The sequence below is a fragment of the Nicotiana sylvestris genome, chromosome 1 (genome assembly GCF_000393655.2).
Source record: "Nicotiana sylvestris chromosome 1, ASM39365v2, whole genome shotgun sequence".
NCBI lineage: Eukaryota > Viridiplantae > Streptophyta > Magnoliopsida > Solanales > Solanaceae > Nicotiana > Nicotiana sylvestris.
In genome coordinates this window covers 7,138,011-7,151,080 of record NC_091057.1, presented here as the reverse complement: position 1 = coordinate 7,151,080, position 13,070 = coordinate 7,138,011, and the positions used below count along the sequence as shown (strand labels likewise).

The following is a 13,070-nucleotide window of genomic DNA, read 5'->3' as shown; positions in this document are numbered from 1 at the left end:
AATTAAGGAACTAATGATATGCAATAAATAAATAAAGTTGAAAAAATTAAACTTGACTCAAGACACATTATGGAAGTTAGCAATAGCATTATTCTCATATTGGAGTGTTTGTCTCCCTATACAATCATAGACTCTCGGGATAATTCATATTTCAAGACTAGCTATTTCTTTAGAGCTGAATTAAGTTTAAAATATATTTCTTCATCTGAGCGTGCAGGGCTGTTACAATTAAGCAGCGGCTGAGGAAGAGCATTAGCCGCGGGTTCGAACGAACTCAATAGCTTTTATTTAAATCTTGTATTTGTATTAGAAAATACATAAAATATATATAAATATTTAATTACGAACCCAATAAATAAGATAAAATTTGAGTTTGTGATTAATTGAGAATTTATAAACATCCAATCCTAGCTTCATCTCTAGTGGTAGGGGTGTACATGGACCGGGTTGGTTCAGTTTTTATCAAAACCAAATCAAACCAACTATATCGGTTTGGATTGGTTCGGTTTTATCGGGTTTTCGGATTTTTTTTGTTACGTGAATATTATTTCAATCTTACTTTGTTAAAATTATAGATAAAGCTTTGATAAGTGAATATATGTTTAGTAAATATGAAAAAAAAAATTGACAAACATATGATCTATTAAAATATTCTAATGATAGAATTTTTTTAGTAACACATGATAGTTATTTTCTTAGTCGTCTAACAATAACTTTTCGTTAATTTACGCTTTCAAGATTAATACATGAGAGGATCCCAAATATTTCTATATTTTCTAAAAAATCACTATAAAGTCTTTAAAATATAAATAAAATTTATATATTTATATATCGATTTGGTTCGGATTTTTTTACTCAATACTAAACCAAACCTAGTTGGATTTTTTAATCGGTTTGATTTGATTTTTCGGTTTGGTGCGATTTTCCGATTTGGTTTGAACACCCCTATCTGGTGGTAAGGTGTCCCACATTTGTTGAGGGATGGATGGTACTATGGTCTTGGGCAAGAGTTGGAGTCACTCGGCCACCAATTATCAACATTTGGCCCATTGTTTCCCGTTAAAACAATTCGCCCCAAGTTGATCTATTTGTCAAGTGGCCATGTAACGACCTTGTTTTTTGTTTTTTTGGGGGGAAATTCCTAGGAAACTCGCAGCCGCCACACTTCGGGTGCGCACTGAGTAATTTGCTCAGTATATATTAGCTTGCAAATCACACAGGAGATATAAACCGTATTAGATATGTCCGGTGCGATAAGCTCTGACCGAGGAGACTATTGGTGAGGGGAATCCATTTCAGGTCTCCCATGTGAGAAATCACTCACCCGACTAACTCAGCCAACTCTGGCAGGTGTGGCTTCAAAGTAAGTCTTTTGTGAAGGCTTTCTTTTTGTCATTTTTCTCCCTCTTGTTCTGACAGTTGCACGAGACATTATTATTTAAGTTCTATAAATAGGGGAGAAACATTATTTCCCTTTTCACATCAAAAACTTGAAACTCCAAATAGCTCATCAAAATGTTTTCCAAAACTAATCTTTTTCTTTGCCTTTCTTTGGCTATTTTGGTAATAGTAATATCCTCACAAGTTGATGCAAGGGAGATGTCTAAGGCGCCTGCTTCAATAACCCAAGGTTTATTTACTTCTTCACTCTATTACTTGTAGTTATTTTCACTTTTAATATTTTGAGTCAGTAAACGGATGTTATAAATGTTTAAATATTCAGGTAACATTTTGCTTTGAATTTTTTGATCTTAAATATATCATAATATTTTATACAGAAGTCTCATTAATGAAAAAAATCGGAATTTAGGAATTAAAAAATTATTAAATGTTGGTGGCATTCTTTGCTGTAGCGGATTTAAAAGGAAAGTAAAACACATGATTGAAACGAAGGGAGTAAATGTTTACATAAGTATTATTTAACATTTTGCTGAAAGTTTAATGGGCATTTTGAAACTTTCTGAGATATTCCACATCTAAAATATTCGTTATCTTATGATATCCCAACACCGCAGAAATTTCTTCTTTTTGTCATTGTTGAATTTGGTAATTAACTCGTATAATAGTTTAAACTCTATTGCTAGAGCAGGGTCACTTCAACTTAATTATTTATATGTCAACATTCTTTCTTGCGGCCATGATTCTTTTTTGGCCAAACACGTGAAATATATTTACTTTTGGATGGCAATTAGATTTGAATATTCAAAACCTTGTTTCAATCAATTATGGATCAATAACAATAACAATAAAATTAGTGTAATTCCATAAGTGGGCATGAGAAAAATAGTATTTACGCAGATCTTACCCTTATCTTTAGAAGGTAGAGAAACTATTTTTGATAGACTCAACTCCAGGAAGGATGAAAAAGTAGTAGAAATAAGCAGTAATACCAGTAAGATAACAAGATAATCGAAGCGACAGAACTAGAGGTAGTGAGAAGAATCTGAAAATAAGAAAATACAAGATTAACATTGATATTACTAGTAAGAACAAAGAAGATGCATGCCTACCTACTAACTTCTACCCAAATTCTCGACCTCCACGCCTTTTTATTAAGGGATTTATGTCTTCGGTAAGATGAAGCAGCGCCCTGTCCTGCCAATCGTGTGATCATTTTATTTAAAACTTAAGTTGTTAGACGAGGAACGCACGTTCATCCTAACTTATTATTTATGCCTGCAGCACTGAGAATTAATATGGTTACAAATTAATTTCTTCCTTTATTGGTTAACCTATAACTAATACATTACTCTACATAACCTAATTTGGTGCAGCAATGAATTCAAACAGCATTACTGATCAGAAGACGGGTGCAGGAATCACCCGTAAGATACCGGGTTGGATACGAAAAGGTGCAAAACCTGGAGGCAAAATCATTGGCAAAGCTTGCAAAATTTACTCATGTAAATACCAGATTTGCAGCAAATGTCCTAAATGTCATGACTAATGTACTTGTGCTGGTGTGAGTCTAGTTTTGAGAATAAAGGGAAAGCTATGAATAGCCTAATATAATTCTATTCACTTTCCTCTAGTTAATTTCTCTTAGTTTGTGTTTTGTTTTGTTAATAGTTATTATATTGTTGGAACTTGCAACAAGTCTTGGGTCAATATATATTCTTGTTTTCTAGTCTTTAAATTGTATGGTATTTAATTGTATTGTATTTTTCTTTAGTCACGTGATATTTGAAACCAAATCTGATTAAATCTAATTCACGTTGAATACGTTCTACTACGGTCAGATCTTTTTATAACAATATTCATATATAACAGTCTTTCATTATAAAAGACAAGTTTTTTCTTGGAACCAATTTTTATGTTATGTTATAATACATGATTTCTATAAAAACACTTCACTAAAGCAGCCAAAAAATATCGGAACAAACAAGGCTGTTATAGAAAGATTTCGCTGTACAAGGAGACGGTTCCTATAAAAAGATTTATCATTTTTAGAGTTCGAACCTAAGATTTTTGATTAGATTAAGTATAGAAATAACCTTTATCAAAAGTATAGTACTACCGACAGTGAATAGTATTTCAGTGAACGAGCAGAACCTGTGCTCTGATACCAGTTGTTGGGAATAAACCCCTTACCAAAATAATATTCACGGTAATAAAGCGGAATAATAATGTAGCACCGAGATACGGTAATTAACAAGAATAAAAGAGTAACAATGACACCAAGATTTTTACGTGGAAAACCCTTCTGAATAAGGGAAAAAACCACGACCCCGAGAGGAGCAACTGATATCACTATAGTAAGGAATTTTACACTTTGTAGGTCGGAGATAAATACTCCAAAGACCACTACAACACTCAAAAGAAATAACCCTCTTTTGATATTCCCACCTCACTACAATATCGCTCACTCTCTATTTTCCTCACAGACTATTTTCTTATACCTTGTCTGTGAAACCTCACTCTTTCTTTCTCTCTTTGTTGGTGTGTAGAAATGAGAGTTGAAGCTCTCCTTTTATAGCCAAAGCTTCACCCTCTAAAGCCTACAATATTTGACAATTTACACACACTTTTCACAATTCAACAAAGTTGGCTACCAAACCAAAGAAATTCAACAAGGTTGGCTACCAACCAAACCAAGTCAACAAGGTTGGCTACCAAACCAAAGAAAACTCTTATTAGGCACATGCCTAATACTTCTTCAATGAGATGGACATCATCAATCTCCCCCTCCAGTCTCATTCATCTAGAGGAGGTAGCACTGTCTTCTAGTTTGAGTGCATGCCGACAAGTTCTTTGCATAGCTCGAACTTGTTCCTTGGTACCACCTTGGTCAGCATATCTGCGGGATTCTCACTTGTAGAAATCTTCAAGACTTTTAGAGATTCATCATCTACCATTTCTCGAATCCAATGATATCTCACATCAATGTGTTTGGTCCTTGCATGGTACATAGAGTTCTTGCTAAGGTCTATTGCACTTTGACTGTCACAATAGACGACATACTCCTTCTGATGCAATCCAAGCTCTTGAAGGAATCGCTTGAGCCATATCATCTCCTTGCCAGTTTCTGTAGCGGCAATGTACTCTGCTTCAGTTGTTGAAAGTGCAACGCACTTCTGCAACTTAGACTGCCATGATATAGCTCCCCCTGAAAATGTAAATAAATATCCAGTAGTAGATTTTCTGTTGTCAATGTCACCTGCCATATCAGCATCTGTATAGCCCTTCAAGATTGGATCAGATCCTCCAAAGCACAAACAATCTCCCGTGGTACCTCTCAGGTACCTGAGTATCCACTTGACTGCTTCCCAATGTTCCTTTCCAGGATTTTCAAGAAACCTGCTGACAACACCAACTGCGTGAGCAATATCAGGTCTAGTACATACCATTGCATACATCAAGCTTCCGACTGCTGAAGAATAAGGAACTTTAGCCATGTTCCCTTTCTCCTCCACTGTTGTAGGACACATCTTCTTACTCAACTTTAGATGACCAGCAAGAGGTGTGCTGACTGGCTTAGCATTCTTCATGTTGAAGCGTTCTAGTACACGTTCAATGTACTTCTCCTGAGATAGCCACAACTTTCTACTTGTTCTCTCTCGAACTATCTTCATCCCTAGAATTTGTTGTGCTGGGCCCAAGTCCTTCATATCAAATGACTTGGACAGATCTCCTTTCAACTTTGCTATCAACCCCTTGTCTTTTCCTACAATTAACATGTCATCCACATACAACAACAATATAATAAAGTTATTCTCAGAAAATCTTTTGAAGTATACACATGGATCAGAATAGGTCTTTAGGTATGTTTGACTTTTCATGAATGAGTCAAACTTCATGTACCACTGCCTTGGTGCCTGCTTCAATCCATAAAGACTCTTATTTAATTTGCACACCATGTGTTTCTTTCCAGCTACTTCAAATCCTTCTGGCTGCTCCACATAAATCTCCTCTTCCAAATCTCCATGAAGAAATGCAGTTTTCACATCCAACTGCTTCACTTCAAGATCTAGGCTAGCTGCTAAGCTCCAAATTGTTCGAATAGAAGTCATTTTGACAACATGTGAGAAAATTTTGTCAAAATTAATACCTTTCTTTTGTTCGAAGCCTTTAACCACCAATCGAGCTTTGTATCTGACCAGCTTGCCATTTCCATCTTTCTTGAGTTTAAAGACTCATTTTCATTTGAGCGGTCTTTTACCCTTTGGAAGTTCAACCAGCTTGTATGTGCCATTTTTCTGTAGAGATTCCATCTCTTCTTGCATAGCTTTCATCCGCTGGTTCTTTTCTGGATGGGACAACACCTCCTTAAGACTTTCTGGCTCCCCCTCATCACTGATGAGGACATACTCTGTGGAAGGGTACCTGCATGACTCTACCCTTGGCCTCTCTGATCTCCTCAGAGGTTGAGGTTGTTCTTCTCCCTGAGTGGGGTGCTCCACTTCCTCGACACCTTCATCAAGTTGCTCCCCCTGCTCAATAACCTCACCAGGTTGCTCCCCCTGCTCGGCAACCTCGTCGGTCGTACTTTCTGCACTTGTGGGATTGTTAGAAGTAGAAGGAATAGTAACAAAGTTAGGAATTATACCATTCTTCGCCTTTTCTGACATATCAGCAGCAGTTCCAACTTCACTTTCTCGGAAGACTACATCTCTACTTCTGATGACCTTCTTTTTTACAGGATCCCACAGTCTGTACCCGAACTCTTCATCTCCATATCCGATAAATATGCAGAGAACAAATTTATCATCCAACTTTGTTCTCTGCTCTTTTGGTACATGTGCAAAAGCTCTGCAACCGAACACCTTCAGATGCGAGTAGGACACCTCCTTGTTGGTCCAAACTCTCTCTGGGATTTCAAACGCCAACGGAACTGATGGACTCCTATTGATCAGGTAACAGGCTGTCTGAACTGCTTCACCCCAGAATGACTTAGGCAGTTTAGCCATTCTGAGCATGCTTCTCACCTTCTCCACAATGGTGCGGTTCATCCTCTCGGCTACGCCATTGTGCTGTGGGGTTCCAGGAACTGTCTTTTCATGTCTGATCCCATGACTTGAACAATACTCTTCAAATTCCCTTGAAGTGTACTCACCTCCATTGTCACTTCGGAGACGCTTTAGCTTTCGACCCGTCTCCCTTTCTACTAGAGCATGAAACTTCTGGAAAACTTGAAACACCTGATCTTTGGTTTTCAAAATATAAACCCATAATTTTCGTGAAGCATCATCAATAAAAGTAACAAAATATTTGTTACCGCCCATTGATTCAATTTCCATTGGGCCGCAAACATCAGAATATACTAAATCAAGTATATTCAATTTTCTTTCAGACGATGTCTGAAATGAGACTCTATGCTGCTTACCAAATAAACAGTAGTCACAAGGTTTTACCGTTGTACCTTTGGCATAAGAAATGAGTGATTTCTTGGCAAGAATCTGCAATCCCTTCTCGCTCATATGACCCATTCTTTTGTGCCACAAATCTACAGAAATCTCATCTTGTGCCGCGTTCAATTCACCTTGGCATATTTCTGCATTTGTCCTGTACAACGTGCCACGAGCAACTCCCTTTGCAATCACCAATGATCCCTTAGTGAGTCTCCACTTTTGATTTGCAAAATAACTCTCGTATCCATCTCGGTCTAAAGCAATTCCCGAGATCAAGTTCATCCGCAAATCAGGTACATGCCGCACATCCTTTAGAACCAATGTGCATCCGACATTTGTCTTGATACAAATGTCACCAATCCCCGCAATCTTTGAGTAACTTGTGTTACCCATTTTCACTGTGCCGAAATCACCTGCTACATATCTGCAAAAAAGATCTCTTACCGGTGTGGCATGGTGAGATGCCGCTGTGTCAACCACCCATTCCGACTCTGGACCTGACAGGTGCATGCATTCCTCTTCCTCATTTATAAAGAGGACAACATTATCATTATTTTGCACCATGGCGGCTGTGTTGTCGTCATTCTTCTGGCCACTGGTTTCACCTTTGCCCTTCCTTGGATTTGGGCAATCTCTTTTGAAGTGACCTGGTTGATTACAGTTGTAGCAATTTCTGACTCTTGATTTGGATCGGTTCTTTGACTTCCCACGAGCTCCGGATCTACCATAGTTGTTCGAACTCCTTTGATAACTCCTGCCTCTACCTTCTGTGATGAGAGCCTGTCCTTGATTTTCAGGCTTCTTTCTCATCTTCTCATTGAGTAGAAGAGCCGATGTGACATCTTTCAACTCAATAGTAGTCTTACCGTGCAAGATGGTTGTTGCCAAATTATCGTACGAAGATGGCAACGAGTTCAATAGCAAGATGGCTTTATCTTCTTCCTCGATTTTCACTCCGAGGTTGGCAAGCTATGTGATTAGTACGTTAAACATATTTAAATGTGACAAAAAATTCGTACCTTCACTCATGTGTAGGGCGTATAACTGCTTCTTCAGGTACAATTTATTTGTAAGTGTTTTGGACATGTATAGGCTTTCCAACCTTGTCCAAATTCCACGTGCAGTGTCTTCATCAATGATGTTATTTACCACATCATCTGATAAGTGCAACCTGATTGCACTAGCAGCTCTTTCATCAAAGTCAGCCCAATCCTCAGTTTTCATGGTATCAGGCTTTTTGGAATCAACATCTAGAACCTTGTGTAATCCTTGTTGGATGAGCAGATCTCTCATCCTTCTTTGCCATGTTGAGAAACCGTTATCTCCGTTGAATTTTTCTACCTCGTACTTTACTCCAGACATTTTTATTTTTCACCAAGTATAGTACTACCGATAGTGAATAGTATTTCAGTAAACGAGCAGAACCTGTGCTCTGATACCAGTTGTTGGGAATAAACCCCCTACCAAAATGATATTCTCGGTAATAAAAGCGGAATAATAATGTAGCACCGAGATACGGTAATTAACAAGAATAAAAGAGTAACAATGACACCAAGATTTTTACGTGGAAAACCCTTCTGAATAAGGGAAAAACCACGACCCCGAGAGGGAGCAACTGATATCACTATAGTAAGGAATTTACATTTTGTAGGCCCGAGTAAAATACTACAAAGACCACTACAATACTCAAAAGAAATAACCCTCTTTTGATATTTCACCTCACTATAATATTGCTCACACTCTCTATTTTCTTCACAGACTATTTTCTTATACCCTGTCTGTGAAACCTCATTCTTTCTTTCTAGCTCTCAGATATATTTTCCTCTGAGATTGTGATAAAAGAATGAGAGCCGAAGCTCTCATTTTATAGGCAAAATATGCCTACCAACCTTGACCTTTCAACTTCTGCAGCCTGTCATTTTTAACAGAAAAATGAGAAACGTGGGTTGCCTGCTTCTGCCAACTTTGAAAATGAAGAAGAAAGGAAGAAAATAACTTCTTTAAAATATGGGCTGGACCCCACAGGAGGCTGCCAAGAAAGTATAACCATTTTACAAGGAGTTATTAGTGTATTTAAAATGGTTTTCAAATGGCTACAATTTTCCAAACCAGAATGAGGCTGCCAAGAATCCAAGAAAATTGTGTATCATTGAGGAATACACTATGCATCAAAATGTGATACGAGATCATTACATTGTAATTGTACCTTATTATTGGTAAATTTTGGACTTCACCAAAAATAATTAAGGAAGTAATGATATGCAATAAACAAATAAATAAATAAAGTTGAAAAAATTAAACTTGACTCAAGACACATTATGGGAAACACGTTTCTTTCACGATCCATCTCATCTTTTCATCAATGGAAGTTAGCAATAGCATTATTCTCATATTGGCGGAATTACGGTTGTTTGTCTCCTTATATGATCATAGACTCTCGAGATAATTCATATTTCAAGACTAGCTATTTTTTAGAGTTGAATTAAGTTTAAAATTCATTTCTTCCTTCGAGCGTCGGGGGATGTTAAGTAGGGGCTGAGGAAGAGCATTATTCGCAGGTTCGAACAAACTCAGTTTAAACCTTGTATTCGTATTAGAAAATACATAAAATATGTATAAATATTTATTTAAGAACCCAGTTTCTAAGCTAAACTATGGGTTTGTGATAAATTAAGAATTTATAAACTTCGAATGCTAGCTTTGTCTCTCTTATTAAGGTGTCCCATATTTGTTGGGGGATGGTTTGTTATATGGTCTTGGGCAAGAGTTGGAGTCACTCGGCTACCAATTATCTACGTCAAGAGTTGGAGTCACTCGGCCACCTATTATCTACGTCAAAAGTTGGAGTCACTCGGCCACATATTATCTACGTCAAGAGCTGGAATCACTCGACCACCAATTATCTACATTTGGCCCATTGTTTCCCATTAAAACAATTCGCCCTAAGTAAACAATCCAAATTGATACAATTTGTCAAGTGGCCATGTAACGACATTGTTTTTGTTTTTTTCTTGGAAAGTTCCTAGCAAACCCGTAGCCGCTACCCTTCGGGTGCACACGGGGTAATTCGCCCACTGTATATTAGCTCACAAATTACACAAGAGATATAAACCGCATTAGGTACACCCGATACGACGAGCTCTGACTGAGGAGACTGCTAGTGAGGGAATCTATCTCAGGTCTCTTATGTGGGAAATCACTCACCCAACTAACTCAGTCTACCTTGGCGTGCGTGACTTTAAAGTAAGTCTTTTGTGAAGGCTTTCCTTTTTGTCATTTTTCTCCCTTGTTCAGAGCAAGTTGTTCTATAAATAGGGGAGAAACATTATTTCCCTTTTCACAGCAAAAAATTAAAACTCGATATAGCTCATCTATCAAAATGTTTTCCAAAACTATTCTTTTTCTTTGCTTTTCTTTGGCTATTTTGGTAATGGTAATATCCTCACAAGCTGATGCAAGGGAGATGTCTAAGGCGGCTGCTCCAATTACCCAAGGTTTATTTACTTCTTCACTCTATTACTTGTAGTTATTTTCACTTTTAACCTTTTGAGTCTGCAAATGGATGTTATAAATGTTTAAATATTCATGTAACATTTTGCTTTGAATTTTGTGATCTTATGTCATAATATCTTATACAGAAGTCTCATTAATGAAATAAAAAATCGAAATTTCAGAATTAAAAAATTATTAAATGTATTGGTGGCATTCTTTGTTGAAGCGAATTTAAAAGGAAAGTAAAACACATGATTGAAACGAAGGGAGTAAATGTTTACATAAGTATTATTTAACATTTTGCTGAAAGTTTAATAGGCATTTTGAAACTTTCTGAGACATTCCACATCTAAAATATTCGTTATCTTATGATATCCCAACACAGCATAAGTTTCTTCTTTTTATCTTTATTGAATTTGGTAATTACCTTGTATAATAGTTTAAACTCTATATCCCAACACATCTAAAATGTTTAAATATTCATGTACAAATTATTACTCCCAAGAGCACTCGATTTATGTGATAGTATTTGATTGGATATAAAATTAAAAAGAAAATAAAACGTATGGTTCTTAAACAAGTATATATATTTGTGAGGTTATAAATCATATTCCATTCGGTCTACTTTTATTGGATATTTGGCCTTTTTCTTGTGATCTATAATATTTAATTTTTTCAGATATCGGGAAGAAATTAACTCTTTTTTTCTAAAGTTGCCTTTATAGAAAAGAGCCCGAGAGTATTTGTTATATTTCCAATGAACAAATTAAAGTTAATATGATCACTTTCATTATTAATTAATATTAAAAGGTAAATTCTTAATATGTGCGAAAACGACCAAAAAAAATTCAAAATAGACCAAAAGGAGTATCATTTAAAACTATTACACCTGGCAATCTAAACTTAAGTAATGATATGATGGAAGAAACATACTAGTTTCTATTTTTGAAAGTATGGTGAAAAGTACTTTTCCTCAATAAATGGGTTCCCTCTCTATTTCTTAAGTGCCGCTGATTTATTTTTTATTTTTTTTTAAAAGATGCTGTTATGGAAAGCACAGTTAATTATCTCTTGAATGAAACATTTTGTTAGAGAAGGGACATATTTATTCTAATTACTCAATTTGTTTCAAAAACAATGAACCTTTACTATTTTGGGAGTCGAACAATGTTTTGTTTGACTCTGTTTTTCTCAAATAATTTTTCAATATTTAATTGATAACTACTATAACTTATAATATTTTTTATGTAATTTTTAAATTTGTCAGTTTTATTTAAAAAAACTTACAGAATCTATGAATTCGCATAAAACTTTGTCAATTTAACTCTTGTACTCGAAAAAGATTCAAACAAATTGAAACAAATAGAGTATTTGCTGGCAACGTAACACTGAAAATTATTGACATAAATTTCCCTTTTTAGGTTAACCTATAGCTAATACATCATAACCTTTTTTGCAGCAATGGATTCAAACAACATTAGTGATCAATCGGGTTCAGGAGTTCGTCGGGCAATATGTGCGTTTTGTAAATGTTGTGTCAAAAACTAGAATAATGATATTGTATAGTCACTTTCAAAATATATAAAATATATATTTATATATTATATATTTTTCGACTATAAAATACGCACAACATTGTGGTACTTATAAGTATTAGTTTGTGTTTTGTTTTACATGTCTTGTCCGGCTGTCTTTCAACTTTGTGGTACTGTAATTTTAATTCTTGGCAATAAATAGTACTACTAATTAGTGTTTATGGTTATAAATTCAGAATTCACGTTTGGCTTTTTTATGATCGAACGAGACGGAATGATTAGTCTTCAAATCAAAATAAAAATAAGGACTGGATGAGAGTACATATGATGTCTTCAAGTTATAAATATTGTAGGAACATTTAAGAAAAAAACAACTAGTGAAGATATATAGTATCAAAATTTACCCCATGTGACTAATTGAACAACACAAATAAAAGATCTATTTATATGATAAAATTTATGAACAATTCAACAAGGTATGTTGAATAAAGATTACACAACACATATCAGATTTCTTAATCTGGAAAACTTGCGAACAATTTAAAAAGATCAGTAGAATAAGGAATGAACAGAAGTAAGATTTGTCTATCTGGCAAAACTTGCAATTAATTTAACAAGATAAATTATTATAATAACAAGTTTTATCCATCCAGAAAACTTGTGAACAATGAAACAATACATGCAAGATTTTTGCATCCAGCAAAACTTATGAAGAATATAACAAGATAGCTGCAGAATTAAGATAGTACCAATTTTTGCCTATCCAGTAAAATTTGGAAACGATTGAACAATATATGCAAATTTTACCCATATGGCAAAACCGTAAAAACTTGTGAACCAATTTTGTGATAAAGTTAAAGTTAAATTTAAAAATAAAAGTTTATCTCAATTTATCTAGTGTAAAATCGAACACATATTTTCTATTATACTTAATTTTAGTCCAATGAACAAACAATAAACTAAATAATCTCATCATTATTTTTTTACGACCAGGAATTTCCATCGTCGGGATCGTGATGGCGCCTAACATTTCACTTGCTAGGCAAGCCAACGTTAGAACAGTTTATCTATTTTTAACAGTTTGAAGTAAATACGAAGAAAGAACTCTGTCACGACCCGGATTTCCACCGTCGGGACCATGATGGCGCCTAACATCAGACTCGCTAGGCAAGCCAACGTTAGAGTTATAATCACC

General features: G+C 35.5%; 1 long non-coding RNA gene across 1 annotated transcript; it reads left to right on the top strand.

Annotated features, from left to right (window-relative positions):
- The first annotated feature begins 9,021 nt into the window (after window positions 1-9,021).
- LOC138873284 (uncharacterized) lies at window positions 9,022-12,096 on the top strand. The gene is made up of 2 exons (XR_011401194.1): window positions 9,022-10,342; window positions 11,800-12,096. It is a non-coding gene; the product is annotated as an uncharacterized lncRNA (long non-coding RNA).
- Window positions 12,097-13,070: the final 974 nt, after the last annotated feature.